Below are 23,526 nucleotides of genomic sequence, written 5' to 3' on the forward strand. Positions count from 1 at the left end.
TGGCATGCAAGTACGTTGTCATATGTTGTAAGACGGCTTTAGATAGAGATCCATTTTGTGGCCACAGCATAAACATCTTGTAGGCGGTACCCTTAACCCACTCAGTGCTATATTTCTTAAGCTTGGGTGCGTGTTTCGGCAGTTGCTTACATAAGTGTGCTAATGGAGTAATGTCTTCAATGTTTAAATCTGTTTCTGTTCATCTTATACGATGCTTTTCAATGCTTTCAAGCAACTTTAACACTTCCAACAATATGAGCGAGCACCAAACACTGCAAGCGCCAATCCAATTTTTTCCTGCCAAAATCTTTTATATCACTAATTTACTCAAAAACATCAATTCGTGTGTGATTCCATCTCAACTATCGAATCGCGCAAATCTTAATCGGGTCTCACTCACAACACACACAAATAATTCCTTCACATGTGAAGGCATAACAGAACATGTAAAACAGACACTTAACAGACTAGACAGACACCAGCTAGACACAAATATATCTGCCTCTAATTATTACCCCTACATGGAGTTTAAACGAACCCCGTTCATGACGTCTTTAAACGTGGTGGTAGCCTAGTCGTCCCCTATTAGGTGGGGCTCTGAGTTCACTGCTATATTAAAGCGCAGGAATAAGGCAAATCCTCTCACTTCTCAGGTGTCTGCCCTGGTACCTTCTCTCTTCTCAGGTGTCCGCCCTGGTATTCTCTCTCTTCTCAGGTGTCCGCCCTGGTATTCTTCATTTATTCAATTATTCTCGAGTCATTATCCCCTTATATATACAGTCTTCTCTACTTCTGACTACTTTGTTTTTTCCATCTCCCTCCGTTACCTTTTCCATTACTTGTTCTAACGCCTAAGAAATTTGCCAAAGCACTCAATTTTTATTTCACTCACTTCGCATCGTTCCTCTCTGGACCCTCGGGATCACTGCCTCCGTTACCGCCTCCTTCAGACTTTCACCTGATCCGCTGCCCGTAGGAATGGGAAGGCTTATGGTTTTTTGAAACGGGTCCCTTCAGGCCCCTCTGCCGTTTTGGATCAATTACACTACCATTGTCCACGGGAAGCTTCAGAGTCTACTCAGCTGAATGGCGAAGGACTTGTGATATTGCCGAAGACCTAGAGTTACTTTGTGTCAACGGTCAATAGGTGTCTTATTTTAATCAATAATCGATGGTTTCCAACCATCCTCTGCTACCAAGTGTACAGGCGGGGGAGTGACCTCTGACCAACCCATAGAACCAGAGCTCGCCCTCGAGTACTGTAAGACTAGATAGCTGCACCTTGAGGTGGATTGGGTGTGGGATTCTCTTACTCCAACACCAATCAATAAGGACAACTTCAATGGGTTGGCAAAGGGGAGTCCGTTTAATGACAAGTACAAAAAACGGGGAAACATGGAGATCAACAAGATGAAATGGCCCGTCTCGCTTCAACTCCAAACAATCTTCATTCAAACAGCAATAGTTATAGTCAAAATTAGACATCATTGGCGTGTAACACTCAAAAGTTTGTCATGCAATTCTATTGGTTGGAAAAGGTAACTTAAGTATAGGTGCTATATATGTATATGGTAATGGAGTGTGAGGATTGGATAACTCTTATCGGGTGGGCGCCTACACCCTTCCTTCTGCATTACTCAAGCAAACGTCACTAAAGGTATGATGTCTCATTGGTTCTACTATCTATAGGACCTTAGATTATTTGGCCCACTGTGATTGGGCTAGCTACAACCCTAAGCATAAATCTTCACTTTTTTTTTTTAAACTTTATTTTTCGGTTGCAATTCACAATACACACGCATGAACCACTCCGTGGTAATGGATATACATGTTATACACTTTGTTTTCTCCAATACATATACTTATATAAAACAACATCACAATTTATGATATTAAACGTTTGTTGCTGGGGTTAAGGCACAAATTTCAATCGGCATCGTCCTCTTCCGAGTTAGGTGGGGTGGTGTGAAGGTAAGTCCTGAACGCTGACCAAATGTCTTCTAGGTCTGCAAGGAGAGGGGACCAGACCTATGTACGTTTCTTCACATTTGTGCACATATGCCAGTGATTTTAAGAATTGTTCTGCATAGGGGGCGTGGGGACTCTTCCACTTTTGCAAGATACATTTTTTAGCCACCACACATGCGACGTTGAATAGCCTCCTAGTTTTTTCTGGGAATTTACCGATGTCGCCAAACAGGTATTTCTTGGGGGTAAGTTGTGCGGTAATTTGCGTAATGTCTTCCAGTATATTTGCTACTGTCTTCCAGAATCCATTTATTTCAGGACAGGCCCAGTACATATGGTATGAGTCAGCTTGAGGGTTATTGCACTTGGGACAGTTCGTGTTTGTGGACACCTTGATTTTAGCCATCTTAACAGGGGTATAGTGAAGTTTATTGAGGATTTTGAACTGTATGAGTCTGAGCCCCGCGTTGAGGGAGACCTTCTTTGTCAGAAGGCAGTACCTGGTCCACGTTCCTTCCTCTATTGTTGTACCCATGTCTTCTTCCCAGGTGGACTTTATATTGTTGGAGGACTTTGTATGTGTTTGGACTATGTTGTACAGTATGGAGACGCCTATATGAGGCTGTGAGTGAAGTGCCTGGTAACAAGGGTGCTCGAGCGGCTCAGCTGGCAATGATGGCCAGCGTTTCTTGAACGCTGCTTTCATACAATGATATTGTAACGTGACAAGTTGGCCCTTCCCCACTGTGTCAGCGAAGTCTTCGGGGGTGACGAAGGTTCCATTGGGGAACATAGCCTTCATTGTAATGTCATAGTTCGGGATCCAGGCTTTCTGTATACCAGGGTCATACGAGGGGGCAATGCCTGGAAAGTTCCACAATGGAGCTTGGGAGTCATAGGGAATATCAATGTGGAGGCGCTTGCCTATTGCAGCCCAGGCTGCGATCGTGCAAGCTACTGGGTCAAATTTACAATCGTCTTTATAAGATGTCGCAAAGATAATAGATCGCAAGTCCGTTGGGCGGACCGAGTGCCGTTCAATGGGGACATGAGGTGCTTCTGAAGTAGGATTCTGCCAGTATTTGGCATAATGAGCCTGAGATACAAGATAGTACAGCTCATAATCGAGCACAGCGAAGCCCCCCGTGTCGTAGGGTTCCACCAGTTTTTCCCATTTGAGCCTGTTGGCCCCACCGTTCCAAATGAAGGTGGTTGACAGGGATTGCAGGTTTTCAAAAAAGGGTCTGCCTGGCCATATCGGGACGTTATTAAAGATATATAGGAGTTTGGGGAGGATCACCATTTTGAGCACTGCTATCCGACAAGCCAGTGATATGGGCAACTTGGTCTAGATCTGGAGTTTGGCGTGGATCGTCTGTAAATGGATTCGTAATTATCTATATATAGTGACTGTTTGTCTCTAGATACAAGGATCCCCAGATATCTGATGTAATCCGGGGACCATCGTAGACCGTGTGTGCGTGAAGGACAGGAGGTGGACTGTGTCAATGGGAAGATTTCAGATTTAGCTGTGTTGATTTTGTACCCTGAATGAAGAGTGAAGTCCTGGATTAATGCCAATATTGGTTCTAAGTTGTTTTCCGGTTTACGTATATACAATAGAGCATCGTCCGCATATAATGAGATAGATTGGTAGCTGCCGGCCAACTTGATGCCCCTCAATGCTTGTTCTCTTCTGCTTGCAGCCGCCATTGGTTCGACAGTGAGTGTGAACAGGATGGGGGAGAAGAGGCAACCCTATCTGGTGCCCCCTATGCAAGGTAAAGTGGGTAGAGAGGGTGCGGTTTGTTAGAACCCTAGCCTTGGGAGAGGTGTAGAGCAGCCTGACGCAGTGTGTGAAGTACGGGCCAAAGCCAAATTTTTTGAGTACCTCGAACATATATGCCCATGAGACAGAGTCGAATGCCTTCTCGGCGTCCAACGAGACGGCCACTGCCTACGCATCAGGCTTGATCTGGGCCATAATCCCGAACAGTCTACGCAGGTTCAGGGCAGTGGATCTCGTCGGGACGAAGCCACATTGATCAGGGTGTATTAGGGAAGTCATTTTAGGGAGGAGTCTATTCGCGAGCACTTTCGCATACATCTTGGCGTCTGTATTTATTAGGGAGAGTGGACGATAGGACGAGCGGTCATGGGGCGGACGTCTAGGCTTCAATAGGACTGTAATGACTGCGTCGGTTATGGAATCTGGGAGGGAGCCGGAGCTCAAGGCTTCTTCCCATACATGAGTTAGAATAGGGGATAGTATTGTTGTGTATGTTTTATAGAGGTCTGAGCTTAGGCCATTTCCTTAGGTTTCATTGGGTTTTTCCAGCCGCCAGTGCTTTAATTGCCTCAGCAATCTCCTCCTTGGTTATATCTTGTTCAAGGGCAACATTGTCCTCAGGTGAGAGGGTAGGGAGATCTATCTCGTTCAGGTATGTTGCAATGTCTACAAGACTCTGTGTATCATGATTTGCGTATAGGTTGGTGTAATATTTAGCAAATTCGCCATTGATTTCTTGCTCTGTGTGCATGGGATCACCATTGTCTGTCATTATGCTTGCGATGGGGGGATGATTGTGTTCGTTACATAATATGCGTGCCAAGTGGTGTCCTGCTCTATTTCCTTCACCGTATCTACGGGCCCTGGTCGGAGTGGACATGTATTGTAGTTCTTGGATTGCTAGCTCATTGAATCTAAGGAGGTGTGCATTAAAATCTGCCAACATGTTCTTGTCATGTGTTACACTATAGTTGTTTTCAAGAGTTTTCAGGTGTGTTTCAGTCATATTGAGGTTGGATCTGACACTCTTTAGGAGGCCAGTGGTTTTTGACATAAGATTACCCCTCACCCAGACCTTAAACGTTTCCCACACCGTAGCCCAATCCCCCACCAACCCCGTGTTCAGCTGAAAGAACTCCTCCATCTCAGTTTGCAAGGATTCAACCACGTTGGGGTCCTTCAGGATGTTAGGGGGCATTCTCCAGCGCGGGGACGGACGTTTAATATTCTGGAGCGACAACTCGAGCGTAACTGGGGAATGATCAGAAAATGTACGGGGGAGGATTTCACAGCCCACCATGGAGCTCAGCAGGAGAACGAATATGAACCATTAGTCAATCCTGGATTCAGAATCATGGGCTGACGGGTAGAAAGTGTATTGACGGTCTATGGGATGTATGCCTCTCCAGGCATCGGTCAGCGCCCTGTCCCGTAGGGCCTGGTGGATGGTGTTAGCGGATCTGGTGAGTGACCTTTGTCGACTGGAGGACCTGTCAAATAGCACATCTAGGATAGTATTAAAGTCCCCACCCCACAGCACCCATGTGTCAGTTGTCGTGTCGATTTCCGTGAGGAGATGGGCATAAAATTCGGGGTCGTCTGTGTTTGGACCATAGGAGTTGACCAGCACCCATCTTTCCCCGGCCAATGTGCCTCATACCACCACGTATCTACCCAACGGGTTGGATTTACTTTTTTCAGGGACAAACCCCAGCAATGGATGTATTAGTGTGAGGGCACCCCTGCTCTGTGACGAGTATTCAGTGTAATACCTGTTGTTACCCCATTGTTTCAAGATCTTCTCGTTAGCCTCTCGGAGAGCATGGGTCTCCTGAAGCATTACCACATGGGGACGGTGCCTGTTGATGTATGCCCCAACCTTGCTGGATTTTGCTCTATTGTTCAGACCCCGGATGTTCCAAGTTAGCAGCTTAAGCGACAACCCGCTGGAGGTGTGGTGTTTATGTGCCATGTCAATAGGTGTAAAGACAGTCTTGGGAGAGCAGGATGACGATTTGGGGGAATCAGCGCATGACTTGTGACTGCATTTTTAACATTAAACACAACAGTAAACTGTTTCGCAACTTGCCCAACTGGGGCTTTCGACCTTACCTGTGGCCGGTTAAACAGACCCAAATTCCCAGTTCCCACCCCCACCCACACCATCTGGCCCAACTTGATGATGAACCCCATTCAAAACCCTGTGGTTTCACTCGTGGAGGAGGGCGAGTGCTGCAACACCACCTTCGTAGCCGAGCGCGTCTCATCCGACTAACCTTGAATGTTGGAGAGAATAAGAACAACAACTAATAGAACAATCCTGCCTGTATTTGGTGAAACGAGAATAGACGATTCGTTGTAGGTAGAGGATGGTTCATAGCTGCGGTCGGACAATATACCATGTAGATTACTATACCGGTTGCTGAAGGAGATTTTGATCAGGTTCGTTCCTACCAGGAGGTACAGGAATAGCAGATTCCACATAGGCCAACGCAGCTGCCAGAGAGTCAAAGAAGTGCGCACTTACGCCATGTTGTATCCGTAGCTTTGCTGGAAACAACAGCGCATATGGAACCTGTCTCACCCGCAGCTGACGTTTGATGGATTCGTAGGAACGTCGCTGGGTTTGGACTCCCGCAGAGAAATCCGGATATATGTGAATGTTGTCGTTGCCGTGTCTCAAAGGGCCCTTTTCCCTTGCCAGCCTCAGAACCGCGTCTCTGCCTCTGTAATTTAGAAGCTTTGCCACTATCGTGCGGGAGGGGGGCCCCGGTTTGGGCGGTGGAGCCAGGGTGCGATGTGCTCGTTCGACCAAGAATTGTGGAGAGAAGGAGTCAGCACCTAGGAGGGACCTCAAAAGGGCTTCGATTTGGGTCTCCATCGGGCCTTTGCAAAAGGATTCTGCTAAGTCGACAATGCGTATATTGTTCATTGTCGACCTCAACTCCAAATCATCACACTTATCACAGAGTTTATTCATTGCGCTTTTCAAGCCAGCTATGTCTTGAGTGTTTTGATGGGTCGAGTCTTCGTTTGCACTTATTCTGTTTTCGGCATCAGTGATTCTGGCACTTTCCTTATCTACCCTGGCTTTAAGGAAGCCTATCGTGGAGACAATATTGTCCAGCTTGACATTTATCGCCAGGAATCCGTTCTGAACCGTCGTCAAAAGATGGTCGAACTTGGAGTCTTCCGTGGCAGGGAGGTCAGATGTTGTCAAAGGGCCCGAGGCCTCTGCGGTTGCTTGTGAGTTCGTGAAAGAATCCATCGGCCCGGTCTTCCTGCCCTTGAGTGCGTTTTTCCCAGGCATCACACGGGTGTACCAAATATTAATATCCGTTGTAGTGAGGCTCGTAGATGGCCGCTGGGGGGTGGTTCACCTCGGACTGTGAGTAGGCCTGCTGCGGTAGTTAATCTCGGAGCCGCAATATGATACTAGGCCACTGTCGGCCACAGGGCCACAGGCCCGAGGAAGGCATTGTGCATGGGACGATTGCAGTGGGATGGACTGTGTTTGATTCAACAGGAGCTTCTCTTTGGGGGACCACGCGCAGATACCAAGCAGGGTTGTTCACAGTGTCCCTCTCCGCTTCCCTCGTTTGCCCTCGGGTCCGATCCGCAGCAGGCCCGTACCACCTGCGATCGCGCTCACAGGTCGGCCACAGGATTAGCGTCTGTAGCTCGTGTACTTTCCGTTTCGTTCCCCCCCTTCTTTATGGCAGTGTTCGAGATCAGTGGGGGCTCTGCCCAAACAGGACCTCCCAGGGCCGTGTAGGAGAATATGGGTGATTCAGGCGGAGGGACAGGGCAGGGCGCTTGCAGCTAAGGTCTCAAGGCGCTTCTCCTGCCAGAAAGGACACCGTCCTTGACGAGCAAATGTTGTTTCCTATCGGGTGGCACACGAGGCAGTCCCGGTACAGGGAATCCGTCCCGCCCGCGGGGCCGGACCCGCCCACTGCAGGGCCCACGCTCCACCCAGAGCCGCGGCACTCGCGTAGGTTACTCCGGAGCTGAGGAGCGGCCCAAGGCCCCCCGCCTGCCACCCCGTCCGTATCTGGGCACGCCGGGGCCAATTTTGCCCGATGTTTCTCCCGGTGGGTGCAGGATAGGTACAATGGTCGAATCCGCTGTCTAGGAGCGCGGATGAAGGCAGATACAGAATATAATTTTAGAAGGATAATACGCCGGAGAGGAGCTCCACTCTTAGGTGGCCATCTTGTTGCGCAACAGCGCCTCCTCCCATAAATCTCCACTTTAATTAGCAGCATGCAGAATGGTCACCCTGATGCTGGATGCCCCAAGATTAACCCTGCCTCCCTTCCATCAATCAGTATTTTAGGGCTATGTGTCAATTAGTTGCCTGAGGTTGGCCTCGAAACTGTAGCTTCTTGTCAGGAAAAGTTATGGTATCTCCTGTTTGGGTGACATCAGACGTTGGTATCTCTTCGCGCTTGGCTGGTCACGTGTTAGCACACCGTGAATCGGCTTTGTATTCCTTCTATTTGTGCATTTAATTCTCCTTTTCGGCCGCCTCCTGCCTGGGCCCCCTTATCTCGACCTTCACAGGGCAGGCTGCTCTGCTCTTAAGTTTCGATTCTCCGAAGTTACTGTCCGCCTCCCTCTCTTGGGTTGACCTCGATTTCCCAGGCACGGCCTGCTCCTTGATGAGTTTCGATTCTGCCGTCTATCTTCTTGTTTTAGCTGGAATAAGAATCCTGGCCTGTTTGACCCTTAGTAACCTGGGTTAATTCTGGTTTTATATAAAGTGGACTGCACTTATATAATGTGCTTCGTTGAGGTAGATATATAGTTGGCGCTTGCCTCTCTATTCTTCTACTAAGCATAGCAAGCAGCACTGTTTTCTTAGCTTCTTGCGTTACAAGCCTATGTACAGGCGTTAGCTGGTTGAATACTTTCATCCTGCTTTACAGTTACGTTTCTTTATATTTCACCATCGTCTCTTCTTCTATGTCTGTGATATCCTTATCCATGGTGTTTCATTTTTGGGTGTCATCTTTTGGTTGTCGTTCTTCATCTGTACATCTGTCCGGGCTCTTGTGACGTCATCATTCGTCTTCCATTAAGGCCTTTTGAGTTTCTTCTGGGACAGTGTTTAAACAATCTTAACTTCTTGTCATTTGCTGGTATGGTTGCCTCAATGGATATCTTACTGCCCATGGTTGTCTGCTTATTGGTGCTTCAATAGGTATTGTTCTTCTGATTGGCACTGGACAGAGCCCTAGTGCGGCTCTCTGCTGGGTTATTTGCTCATCGTACGTCACATATTTTGGTTTGAATGTTCCTGGTACTTCAAAATGGGCGACTGGAGTGCAGGCCATATTTGGGACCTCCTCTACAGGAGAAGCAGGAGGAAGCAGTAGGAGCCGCCGGGGAGAATGCCGAGGACCGGAGAGTGTTGGGGAGAGCCACACTAGACTGCGCGCTCATGGCGGGCTGTGGAGAAATAATTAAGTATCAAATGAAATGAAAACTTGAAACTAATGTGAATTATGCATCACAAATACAGAACCAAATGAAAACGTGCAACCAAGCCGCATTTTGTCAAATTATGCATATTGAATATCAAATTGAAGGAAAACTTGAATGTAAGCATATTGAATAGTAAATTGAACATAATTTTATGGGCAAAGCAAATGGCAGATGACAGTCAAAGGGAAAGCACCCATGCGAAAACAACATAAGGAAAAGAGCGCAAATGTGTAAGAGTGCCATACAAGGGTGGGGCATGAATTAGACTACCTCAAAGTCAACTATATGACCAGGTGCAGTGCGGCCGGGCCAAAGAATGGGAAGAGGTGTGTGACATGTGGTGGCAAAGCCAAGTGGCTAACTAGGAGAAGCCATAAGAGTGTAAGCCTTCACATAAAGCCAAGAGGCCATCAAAAACAAGCTAAGTGAATGTGACTCTGAACACAGGGGCAAGTACAGAAGAACCTGCCTGGGCTGAGAAGCCTAGGGATCCTGGTTGCGGGACCTGTGATGGGTGGACTGCGTGGTCTAACAACTGCGCCTAGACCAGTGGGCCCTAAATTGTGAAAACTAAAGACATTGTGAAACAAGTCAAGAGTCTTGTTGAACCTTTGTGAAAAGACAAAAGCAAATACCAGTTGCTACGTTGAAGTCTTGGGGAAGGGAACCCTGAGACGTAATGAACTACAAATGCTGTCTTGAGGACGGACCGTCAAGACCCTTTTCTTTTGAACTGTGTTGCATTGAACTTGGGGAAGGGAACCGCAAGTTTTTTTTGTTTAATCTGCGCTATATTAAACTTGGAGAAGGAAACCACTGAGAATTGTGTGGAACTATATTGCCTTGAGCTTGGGAAAGGTAACCGTGACACTTTTATGGAACTTGCTTGAACTTGGGGAAAGGGAGCTGAGAAGGAAGCTAAGAGCTGGAAGAAGCACCTAACGTGTTGATCACAATTTCTTTGATTATTGACATCCCTACACGTTGTTTAGCTTTAATTGTGAGGACAAGCAGACTTTTAGGTTGAACTCTTTGAATCTGAATTTCCTTAGTTTCGTTCAGGTAGGGAAATCCCACCTTAGCATAGGGCAAGTTAGGCCTTCTACCATCCTGAGATTTGAGTTAATACATTATTTCTGTTTGAACTTTGAATCTGTTTTCTGTGTCTTGCTTCTTGATGCCTTCACAAACTACTATTTTTTTCCACACTCTTTTTTTATTAAATTCTGTTTTACAACATAAGAACTCATTCCCCCCCACCCAACACTCCCTCCCCCTAAACCCTCTGAGGCAGATTCCGCATTGTCCTCGACCCATTCCTTTCATTGGTCGACTATCGAGATTCACTGCCAGTCCAATAATCTTAGGCGCTGGGGGCACCACCCAATTCGAAAGTCATCTCTGAGGAAGGCTAAAGTTTCTCCCCACTCACTTGCAAAGGTTTGGAGCATATCATGTGTAGCATACGTTGCCCACTCCAGCACCACTATTTCCCAAATTTTCCTTAGCCAGTCTTGCAACCTAGGTACTTCCGTGTTTTTCCACCTTTGCGCTATTACTGTCATAGCTGCGAGCATGAGGTCCACTCTAGCTTTTTCCCGGGTTGTGGGTTCCCCCTCCCCAACATTTCCCCTAAGTCCAAGTATGATTTGCTCCGGAGGTCTATTTCCCCCTGCCAGAAGGGTTGTATTTTGGGGCATCTCCACCAGATGTGCTCTGCCGTGCCTTCCAACCCACACCCCCTCCAACAGGCTCCCGAGGTCTCTAGATATATCTTGTGGAGACGGGCCGGTGTGTAGTGCTAGCCATACAGTATCTTATACCACCCCTTTTGTAGTTGAGAGGCTCTTGCCAGCTTGGGGATCTTACTCCATAGTCTCTCCCATTCCTCTCTCTTTATCTCCCTTCCCAAGACCCGTTCCCATCCCCGCATATATGGCCAGTGTTGTCTGGGTATTGCACAAAGTTTTGTAGAGATTTGATATTAGGCCCTTCGACCCGTCGTTGGACGAAAGGAACTTTTCAAATTGCGTCCTGTTCCTGGACGCTGCCTGTTTGTTGCTGGGGTTTAAAACCCAGTGCCGTATCTGTGCGCACCTAAGCCTTTCCCCCTCCCTTACCCCGAATTCTCTCTTGCGATCCTCGAAGGAGAGAACCTCTCCGTCCCAAAACATGTCCCTCATCGTTTTACATCCCCCTTCTTGCCATTGCTTAAATGCCCCTTGTTCTAGCCCCGGTGTAAAGACCCCGTTATTAAATATAGGTGTAAAAGGGGAAGGGAAGGACGTGATTCCTTTGGTCCTCACCAGCTTGTCCCAATTATCCGCCACCAACTTAGATATATCACTCTCATAGAGATGCTTGGCTCTATGTTGTTTCGGGAGCCACAAAACCTCTGCCAGATTGTAGTGAACGACTGCTCTGTCCATTTTCACCCATTGTTTATTTTGCATAGTTTTCCCTTCCTGGAGCCGTTCTCTGATCACCCACCGCTGCGCAGCCTCAAGGTATTGTTGGAAATTTGGTAGGGCCAACCCTCCCTCCTGTTGAGGCGCCATCAATAGCCGTCTACTTATTCTCGCTTTCTTCCCTTCCCACAGGAACTCATTGGTTATCCCTCTTAATTCCCTGAAGAAACTTGTTGGTATCGCCTGGGGGATTGCTTGGAAAAAAGATAAAAGCAAGGAAGCGTAATCATTTTGACTGCCGCCACACGACTGCCACACTCACCTGTGTCTCTGCAGGAGCGATGGATGAGCCTCCCTTGACCCCGAGTTCGCACTTCCCCTGTTTCACCCGGAGGGATACCTTGATTTTTAGTATGGTGTGCACTCCATCCTGCATTTGCAGGGGCGCAATTCACTCATATGAATGATGCCAATGTCTGTTGGCTGAGTTCAGATGCCACACGCTGTTATATGCCTTTGCAGCGAGGACAAGTGTTCAAGGCTCTAGTTTCTTCACTGGCTAGAAGTCTTTGCACAAATGAACGTTGCGCAGAGGATGTTGAGTGTCCTGAATTGTCAGTATTGTCTTTGTTTTCCAAGGTAATTTGTGGGTGAGTAGCGCTGCGTGTAGGTCAGCTGCTGGTAGGAATGCGCAGCGTCTTAAATTCGAGCGCGCCTAGTAATGTCTTTCCCTTCCCTTGCAGGAGTGGATTACGTGGTATTAGCGCCTCAAGTCCGGGTTCAGTGCTACTGGAGACTTGGTGGTCTGGTAAGTATGCACGGAGGCTTTGGTAAGTATGCACCGCGTTATGAGAGTAAGTGCAGTGAAATAAGTCTCCGCGTTATTTGGGCGAGCGCAATGAATAATGTCTCTTCTTTCTTTTGCAGGGGTTTGTGCGCTCGTACAACTGACCTGGATCCAGCATCACCAGAAGATTCGGTGAGTGCGCGCAGCGTTACTGAAGTAGAAATCCCCACTTGACCAGAGATAGCTGTGGCGTGGAGAAAGCACGGCGGTTTCTCCAGAGCAGGTAAGCTGAAGCAGAATGATCCGGAGCAGGTAAGCAGAAGCAGGAGGATCCATCTGGAACAGGTAAGCAGAAGCAGGAGGATCCGGAGCAGGTAAGCAGAAGTAGGAGGATCCGGAGCAAGTAAGCAGAAGTAAGATGATCTGGAGCGGGTAGCAGAAGCAGGATGATCCAGAGCACAGCAAGTGTGTTGCTGATGCAGCTCACAGTAAGCAACATGAAGCACTGGAAGAATCTTGGGTTTGGTTTATATAGCCAGCCACACCCAAACACTAGAGAGCTCATTAATTGTCATGCACTTCCTGTTTGGCAACAGGATGTGGTAACCAGGAAGTTCCTACAAATACTAGGAAGGCATTAAAAGGAGGTATCTGCTATGGGTCTTTTGTGTGCCTATGCCAGACCTGCCAAGCCACCACCCATCTTGCCCCAACTACCTGCCTGGTACCCATGACAATGACCCATCAACGAGACACGGAGGTTCCTCCACTTGTGAAAGTCGCGCTTAATGTCTTTCAGCAGTGGGGGGTAGTTGGCGGCATACCAGCCCTCTAGAGTTGCTGTAATGTTTTACCCCTCGGTATCTAATCCCCCCGGACTCCATAAGAAGGGGGTGGCTATTCGTAGAGATTTACGATCCTCTGCCTTCAAGGTCAAGTTTAGGAGTTCCGATTTACCAACATTAATCTTGAGGCCCGAGACCTTCCCAAACTCCTCTAACAGGGTTCTACTGGCTTGGATGGACTCCATTGGTTTTGTTAAGGTGAGCAACAGATCGTCTGCAAATGCTGCCACTTTCTGGGCAATCCCCCCAAATTGAATGACGTGTATCGCACCCGTTTCCCTTATTGCTTGCAGGAGTGGTTCCAAATAAATTGCATATAACAGCCCCTGGATCCTGCTGATGTAGTGCTGGGCCACGCCACGGGATACGCGGGCTCTCTTAGGCCGGCGGTTACGGCTGCCTGCTGGGCTCCTCCTCCACTGGGTGCCTAACTCGCCTTTCGGTGGTACTTCGATCTAGCGATCGTGTCCCTGCTGCTTTCCCTGACCCCCATAGGGGTCTGTGACTTTGGTGGGGTGGTGGAGCCTACTGAAGTCACTGGGGAGGCACGGGAGCTCCACCGGCACGTATCCTTGTGTCGGCAGCCATTTTTGAGTCCCACAAACTACTATTAAGAGGCAATTCCCTTCCTAACAAAACTAAACTAAGGTGCTTGTCTATAGTCAAAATAAAAATAGTTCTCAGTCCAAACTGTGATGAATCCTACAGACTCCTCACTAAGCCCCTGCCTAAAGTCTCCTCCCAGGTGGCCAGGGAAAGGCAGATGCTTTCTGGTTCTGACCTTGAGGGGTGGTGTTCTGCGGGAGGATCACCTGGGAAGAGAAAGGGCTGTAAGGAACTCATGGTGGCAACAGTAAAGACAGACACAAGTGATCACAGTTCAAGGGTATTTATTAAACTGCATAATGGGTGCGAAAAACGCTTAATCTAAACCTAAATCTAAGATGGGAGCAAGCTACGACCATCAAATAATAATAAGGCAGTCCTAGCGGCGTCCTGTCAAATAAAAAGGGCCTATACTAAAAAAGACTATTGCCAATCCTTACAACTACATTACAAAGTAGTGTGGGATACTGTTCACAAGAAAAGAAAGACGTGTTCGCCAAATGATAAATCAGGATGGTAGGGCTGGGGTCTCCCTTCCCGCATTCCCGGGCCTCGCTAGCATGAGGTTACAATTCCTTTCAACAATGCCAGGACCTTCTGGGATCAAGTCTCTTTCCTACAAAGTCTCTTGCCTTAGGAGGCTGGATGAACCAAAACAATAAAGAAACAAAAGTTCCTTTGGTAATCTTTCAATTTGGGTGATTGCTCTTCGCCCCTTGGATACTCCTCCGCTGGGCTCTGGTCCTTCTTGCAACGTTGGCCTCCCTCAATCGGGTTCACTACACCCTTTCACTCAAAATCGTACCATTCACAAGTCTCAATGTCTTTTTAAACAACTATCCATTGTGGACCTTCCTCAGCCGGGTTCACACTTGTTGTCACAATGTTCATGGGTACTTCACTGTTTCCCCTCAATTTGCAGGCAATCTTCTGTCCGCTTCACATTTGCCAGTTTCACAGTTCATTCAGTTTGGCATCCCTCTGTCGGGTTCATGTTTGCTAGTTTCACAGTTCATTCAGTTTGGCATCCCTCTGTCGGGTTCACGTTTGCCAGTTTCACAGTTCATTCATCTTTCTACAATATGTCGAAGACTTTCGAGTGTAGAAAGGGTTTTGCTCGACCCTCCTAGGAACACTGTGACACTTCTCTCCGGCCTCTCTTAAGGCCTCTTGGCTTTCGTAGTTTCAACAAAACAAAAATATAATCCAAAAAGAAGCTTCTGTTAGAGTCCTTCGAATGAGCGCCCCGCAACGCCTTACCACTCTGCTTCTGAACCTTTTACTGGGGTTTCATTAAAGTTCATTTACACAAGTTCTTTGTTCAACAAGATCGCCGCCTGCAACCTTGGGACCAGCGCAGTTCGGTTTTACTATCTATCTTCTTCGACTCACTGGCTGTGCTGAACTGTCAGAGTTTTCTAGTCTTGTGTGTCAAGGACGGCACCACAGCGGCAAGCTCATCCTCCAGCTTTGGCTATCAGTGCGGGGAGCCCTGTGTGCTGTTGACACCTGTCACACCAGACGCCAACTGGAATTCCAGGTCTTCCGATTTCCCTTTCGGAGGCTTTGCGGGTCGGAGTTGAAAAGGGCAAGGACATTTCCCCCTTCGTCGTCCCTCCAGGTTTCGCCGCCTTTCTCCAGCGTTTGAACTGCCGCTCCGGTGCAGATGTTTCCTCATGCGTTTGGCCTTGTTCAAAGAGTGCTCTTGTGCTTCACCTTTTATCCCTGAGGGGAAGGGAAAGGGCCGCCTGGTGTGGGGAGTTATTGTCAATTGCCTGACTCTGCCTGATCCTGGTGTTGGGACATGTCAGGCAAATGGCTCTGGTGTTAGACCGTTGACTTTCATGGTGCAGGAAAGTGTTTGTGTCGAAAAAGGGGAGGTAGAGCTTCTAAATATCCTACGGGGTAGGGTGGGGAAAAGGTGTTATAGGGAAGGGGGTACCGTGTCTCACCCGTTGGCATCCCACTTCCACTCACCAAGGACCCCCATCCAGGTGATCCTCCTGCACTGGTCCACCCCCAGGAACTGGATCCAATAGTGATGGCCGTGTCCTGGCCACCTGGATGACAGATCCCAGGGGGCTAGCAAGTGAAACACCTTTAGGTTTCTCACAAGGCCGAGGGGAAGGAGAGGAGTACATGTTATGAGACGGTGTATTTATCCTCCTCCAGGGAGGACATCTCAATTCCAAAGTATGTAATGGCTTGGTGTCATAATAATCTGCCTGTCTCACGAGTTGAACATCTTAATGTGGATAAAAATCATCTGCAGCCTTTTTGCATTGAGAGAAATAAACCCCTCTCTAAAACCCACGAGACTCATAAAGCTAGAAGTGCTCCTAACTCCCGAAGGTGCAGTAAAAGGAGGTCTATGAATAATAACGGTTTACAACCTAAAAAACTGTATTCCTCTTTTCAATCAAATCTGGTGACTTATCATTATGATATTTCCTGAAAGGAAATTACAGGAAACAGAAATAAGTTTAGGAAGGAAAATCAAACCAGAAAAACAAACTTTGTCATTAGGGAATTCAAGTCCCATAATTCCCTAAGTACTGGGACGAAGAAGAGGGCTAAAGGAACAATGTTGCAGTAGTGGTCAGATTGCTCATGTAAATAACCCACACCTGAGGGACATTGGAAGGCTTAAAAGGCCCCCTCAGGTGCAGGCCAAGAGAGAGCAGGTCAAGCAGAACAAGCAGGCAGAGAAGTGCATGCAGCCGATGCAGAACTGGAGAAGGGAGGTGACGCCGGGAACACTGTTAATGAGAAGAGAGTAGCAGGTCCTGAGAGGGTCTGTGTCTCCAGAAATCCAGAGTGCAGAGGCTACGCAGCGAGAAGCTAAAGAAAGGGAAGCCTTCCTTCCCAGGAGGCTGTTTCAGGTGGCTGGCAAGCACCCGGAAGTCTCAGGAGCGAAGGAAGCTCTGTTTACAAGTGGCACGGGTGACAACGAGCCAGAAGTAGCTGTTTACCGGGTCACGAGGAGCCACAGGAGCAGAAAAACTGTGAACAGCGAGGGGAATCAGATGCGTACACCTTAACCAGTGAGTTCACCAGCTTACAGTGACCCCGGAGCGCTCTGAGACCATTCGCATGTTCAAGGCAGGCGTTTCACTACTAAGAAGCACTCGCGTATGAGTGAAAGTGATATTAGAAGTTCTTCTGAATCTCAAATTATCAGAAAGCAGCAAAAGTCGTATTTGTTAAAGCCAAATGACTAACATTAAGCATGTGAGTTTATGGAAAACCCAGCAGCCCAATGGGGCACTATTGTTAAAAGCTAATACTTACAATTATTGCCCAAGCCAAGAGAAACCAAAAACAAGGCAATTCAAATCCAGAAGACATTGCCGAAGGGGGACTAATGAAATGCCCAAAGGTTGGGCAGCTGGTTACTCACATTTTGAGAAGCATATAATCACCGCTGGTATAAACACACATTGCTAAAATGAAGGAAGAAATAGAATAAGACCATATCCTTTTCAGTATTTGGTTACTTGTGCAGTGGGGCAACGAGAGTGGAAAAAGGCTGCCCTCCTGGAAAAGGTTATTCAGAAGAACAGGATCATAATTTGCAGAGGAGTATTGAAGAGCACCAATGTGAATGTTGTTTTCCCTGAAGAGTTGCTGAAAGTTTAATGCTGCAAAATACTGAACATTGTGAAGCTTCTGCAAAGCTATTCAAAGTTGTTTTTTTACCACAGAAGCACTTAGTATTTCTGAAAAGCTAATCGGGCAAGGGTGTATACCCAGATGGCAAACCCTAGCAGTAGGCCTGGTATGGTCGTAAACCAGGTGTGATTGAGGTAGTGGGCCTGGGCCAAGGTAGAAGTTGATGAAGTCCTATACAGTGGTCCTGACAAAGGTAATCTATGTTGGTTGTGGTGCTGAAGAAAGAACTGCATAAAACTGTTGTAGAGATTTCGTGTTTTTTCAAAAATACTTAGTTGTGGCAAATCATCCTGACAAAGACAATTGTTGTTGCTTTTGATGAACTCCAAAAATATCCTGTGTATAAAGAGGATAATGCTGAAGTTTGTTCTTGCTCAAGAAAGAGAAATAATCTTTTGTTTTCTTTGTTGATTCACTGGAGTGTTGGAACTTTCCGTTGTCAAGAAACTGTTTTGGAACTTAGTTGCAAGTTGGGATTTCTTCAATTTGTTTTGGAACTGTACAGCAGAACCCTACTTGAATCTGGTCAAGTGGAATTTACCCAGATTATAAGCAAAGACTATTCACTGAAGTGTTGAAACTTTCTGGTATCAAAAACTATATTGGAACTTTGTTGCAACACAGGATTTCTTCCCTCTTTGAATCTGGGGAAGGAGAATTCACCCAGATTATAAGTAAAGACTGTTGTTATATTACGTATTCTACTGTGAGATCTATATATATGTATGTATGAGTGTGAGGGATAGATATCCTTTGTTAGAGTTTTTCCTTTACTTTATTTCAGGCAGGGAGATTCTTGTCAATGTAGGGAAAGTGAGGCATTTATCCAAACTTTTAATTTAGTAAAATGGCATTTGTTGAAAAATCTTCACAAAGTTGTCTGCCACACATTTCGGACCCCTCACAGAAGCTATCCTTTAAACTGGCCCTACCACTTAGAAAAAAGTAAAAAGAAAACCGGTTAAGTGCCCTGCACTCACGGTTCTTCACAACTGTATCTCTGGTTGTACCCAGAATCCCCCCTAGGTCTCGATCGAATGATTAGCAGTGAATAGCAGTTCTACTCAAAGAAAACAGTTCTTGTTAGTATATCAAAAGTTCCCCAGAGTTTGAACAAAAAGTCTCATGTTTCTGGAAAAACAAAATGTCTAAACTTATTTAGGTGGAGGGATATTTCCCTGATCCATTTCCAAAAACTTGGTTGATCTCTATCCACTTCAACCAACTGTTGGGTATCGCCATGCTCCCATCCACCTTTTTGTACACTCCAGATTAAAAAATAACGAGGAATTTTTGCGACCTTGCCCTCCCCCCAGAGAAAGTCTTGAAATACCCCATCTATTCTTTTTAACACATTTTTATTAAATTGTAAAGGTAGCGATGGAATACTATGTAGTGCTTTAGGTAAAAAGGAACATTTTAATGGTATTTATCTTCACCCAAATTCCCAGGCAAAGTTTATTCCATTTCCAAATTTTTATTCTCAGATCCTCAGTAACCTTGGTCACATTAACTTCTACAATTTGCTTAAAACATCTATGGCTAAAAAACACCAAGGTATTTTACCATATTTCCAGACCACTTACACTCCCATGCTTCAAAGTCATCTCTACATTTTCACTTTTGACAATCAGTTCTTTCTTCAAATCAAAGGTACAGCCATGGGGGCAACTTTTGCTCCTAGTTTAGCCATTTTATTCATGGCCTCATTTGAGGACCAATACATCTACAACCAGATTAACCAATGGGAGACCAAAATCTCCCATTGGCATCGATATGTAGATGACATCATCTTCATTTGGACAGGAGATAGCACATCCCTCCAAAGTTTCTTAACATGGCTCAACTCTTGTGATAACAATATTCAATTCACAATGGAGCATAGCACAACGTTGATACACTTCCTGGATCTTGAGATCTCATGCCTGTCAAATAAACTTGCTTGCAATCTCTTCAGAAACCCCACTGATCGCAATACCCTTCTGCACTATCAGAGTGATCACCCCCAACACATAAAACAAAACCTTCCCTACGGTCAATTTTTGAGGATCCGACAGAATTGCACCCACCTTGAGGATTTTTATGTCAATGCAGACGCACTTGGTACCAGACTACGCTCACACGGTTACCCTATAAGACTGGTGAACACTGCTTCCAAAAGAGCCAGATTCACGAACAGAGACACTTTGTTAACACCGAGGCCAGAATCAGTCACACACAACAAGGAAAGACTCACTTGTGTGGTCACACATGGTCCCAACACCTTTAATATCAACAAAGTTATCAAAAAATACTGGCCAATAGTGAGATTGCAACTAATCGATGAACCCATACCTAGATTCGCCTTCAAGAGAGCGAAAAACATTAGGGAACACTTGGTTCAGTCCTCTTTCTCCAGACCTCCACCACGCACCAGTCTTTGGGATTTACGCAAAACCACAGGTCACTACCCCTGTGGTTCTTGCTCAGTTTGCAGATTCACAAAGAAAATCCTTACATTCAAGTTTGGCACCCAACAATGGACTTTGAACAACGTATCCAATTGCAAAAGCAATCAAGTTATCTATTGCATTGAATGCCCATGCGGCCTACGTTACATAGGACAGACCATGCGCAAAGTCGGCACTCGCATTTCGGAGCACCGCTTCTGAATTCGATGCAAAAGTCTCACTTCCCCATTGGTCGCACACTACCTGGCCAACCACCACACCCCAGATGACATTTTTTGGTGGGTCCTGGACAGAATTCATACTGGTCAGAATATACCAATCAGACTCTCAGAGTTGGAAAGAAGATGGATCTATAGACTTGGCTCACTGGAACACGGTCTCAATGAACAAACCCCTTTTTGAAGACCCCCGAACCTACAGTGACCTCTTCCTCCACTCCCGCAGGAACCATGCATGATTTGGCCTTTTTTCAGACAAGGACCCAACCCGACACTATCCCAGGGTCCTGCTTCCAAATCTTTTTCTCATTTGACGCATTCAGTCACACCTTCCATTTCTCCCCCACTGCAGGAGCCTACCAACCTTTCCACCCCAGGCATGACAGGACCTCATAGATCCCCTCTCCCCGGTGTCCTGATGGCTCACAGGGAGTTAGACCCCACTGCATTTTTTGATCATGCAGCTGGTCTTTAGCAGTGCTTCACTTTCCAGGGGCATACCTGGTCTCCTTTAGGCACACATCACTAGTGACACCAACACTTCTTCATGTGCTGTCCCAGCCGATCAGACTTGAACCTGATCCCAGATCTATTTCCCAAGATCTTTCCTCCCGCACGAAGCGCGCGCAAGGATGACGGGCTATCACTCGCCCTTAGGGCGTTGACATCCCTTCTAGTCACGAACGAAGCACGGGTTCGTTACTCCCCGCTCCCTTCTTGCCAGCACTGGTTGGCCCCAACGCACACCCACCTGCCAATCACCCTCTTTGGCAAGTCTTCATTGGGCCCCACATGAGCCACATTTTTGGCTCCGCTGCTCCACCAGCCCGCATTCACACGGCAGGCAACCGAGCACCACCATTGGCTATCCCCAGCGCACACCCACTTGCCAATCATCTTGTAGGCAGATCCTGATTGGGGGTAGCGCGAGCTACCGGGAGCTTCCACTACGTCTTAGAGGCACACTTCCCACGGTTGCCAAGACAACCAGTCCTCCTCGGTTTCCCGTTGCCGCAGCCCGCATTCCATACGGCAGCCGCCAGAGAGCAAGACACCTCGCAGCCTTTCTCCACGCTCTCTTCACCTTTTGGCCACGTCCTACGAGCGTCGCCATTCATCAACTCAGGCAAGTCTTTCTGCACCCCCAACCCTTTTTTTTGCATCTTGCCATTTTGCCCACTAACACATGGTTGTGTCACGCCCCTGCGGAGACCATGGTCACTGTGGCATAGATGGTCTATTAGACGGATTGCGGCCATCTTTACTCCCAAGATGGCCGCCGCTACAGATGGTGTGGGTCTAGACTTACACAATGGCCGCGCGGTGGTAGGACCGCCCCCCGACTCCGGAGCCGGTTCATTAGATCCTGCGGACAACGCGCGGATGCGTTGCTACTCTTCAACAACAACGCTTCGTGAGTTCGATACTAGGATCTATTTACTTACTCGTTTGTTTGTTATTCCTTCTGTGTAACTCTACCCGTTTTTTCACTCACCTGTTTCCAGACTTGAATCCTTCTCTCAACGCTTGCACGACCTCCAAGACTCGAGTGGATTTCCCCTGCCTCACTCGTTACGAGCTTAACCTCACTGATCGGTTCGCTAGTGAGACTCCCTCCCTGGCGTGCGGTACGTGAGAATTGATATTCAGTCCCTAGTATATCCGGGGGTTAGAAAGAGACCAGAATTGACACATGATATTATCTTACCTATACAGAAGCAGGGATATGCAGGTTCCGATCCGCAGCATTGAGATATGAGAACCGTTCTCTTACCGGAACGTCCTCGAGGTTACTCCTGTCCGCGTCTCATCAGAAGACCTACAATACAGCTTGTTAGGTGGTACCCCCCTTCCAATCAGGTACTCCTCTTTTCCTCAACCCATATTCTGCCTTCTGGTTTCCCTGCTTCAACTGACCACTTTCCTCTGTCTTTATTCAGACGGCTTCGCTTCAGCGGATATTCTGGGTACCAAGAACCTCTCCGGACAGACGACATCTATCCAGTAGCCTTCGACACAGGGTTTTCTTCCCCAGAGGGTTTCCCTGGAGTCCTTCCCCTCCTTAATATTTGTATTTGAGGCGGAGGAAGGGTCTCAGGGAGGCACTCATTCTCTACCCCTGTGGGAAACCATTTCCGAAGAAGGAAACGAAGGAGGGAGAACGACTGGTGTTTCTCTAAGGTAACCTTTCGGTTATTCAACCTTCTCGTGATTAGTCTAATTATTACAGTTAGCAACGCCCAAAGAATAACACGGGGGCTTCCCAGGTGCTGAACGGTTGCCTTAAAGAACTCGATAGTTCTAGGAGATACCATGGACGCAGCCCAACAGCAGCAATTGGTTGCTGCAGTCCAGTCTTTGACTACGGAAGTCCAGGCATTAAAGCAGGAAAATGCCTTTTTGAGACAACAGGTTGGAAGGGTACCTAGTTGTTCAGAATTACCTCCCGGTCCCATTCCAGGGGGTTTATATGATGGGAATCCCCACAAACTTAAAGCCTTTATCGAAGCATGTACTGTCCAGTTTACATTTAAATCGGCCTTCTTTCAGAATGATCGTGACAAGGTGGGACATATGATAGCCAACTTGACGGGACCGGCATTGGCATGGGCTACACCACTGGTTGTGACAAACAACGCTCTACTAGACTCCTATCCCGCCTTTCTGAACAGTCTTAGGTCCATGTTTAGTAGACAAGAGATCACTGTTTCTTCCCAAGAGCAATTATTAGACTTCAAACAGGGATCACAGGATCTACTGTCGTATATCACCTCTTTTAAACAGCTTGCTGCTGGAACCTCTTGGGCTGATGATGCTCTGATAACACTATTTCGTAGGGGTTTGAATGAGGAACTTAAAGACGAGGTGTCTAGGGTGTCTCGACCTCCCAACCTAGCGGAAATGATTACATTAGTGATGCAGATGGACTACCGTCTACAAGAAAGGATCAGAGAACGACGTCGAAATCGTTCTGTGAGACCATTGACTATGCATCCTTCTAGTCCTATGAAAACCCCAATTGATGAACCTATGCAGATAGGAATCACAAGAGGAAGAGGTAGACTCACCTTGGAAGAACGTAATCGACGGAGGGCTAAAGGCTTGTGTATGTATTGTGGGTCCAAAGACCACCCAGTACAGGATTGCCCCATCACCCCTTCCAAACAACAGGGAAACGCTTCCTCCCAACCGCAAGGGGAACCGCGGCTAGGGAGCCAATAACAGGTTCCTCATCCATGTCAGTAACTTCTCAAGTCACAGACACTCCAGATCCTCCCATGATTGTCATACAG

This window comes from Ambystoma mexicanum, chromosome 4q (assembly GCF_040938575.1).
Source record: "Ambystoma mexicanum isolate Mex_15411 chromosome 4q, UKY_AmexF1_1, whole genome shotgun sequence".
Classification (NCBI taxonomy): Eukaryota; Metazoa; Chordata; class Amphibia; order Caudata; family Ambystomatidae; genus Ambystoma; species Ambystoma mexicanum.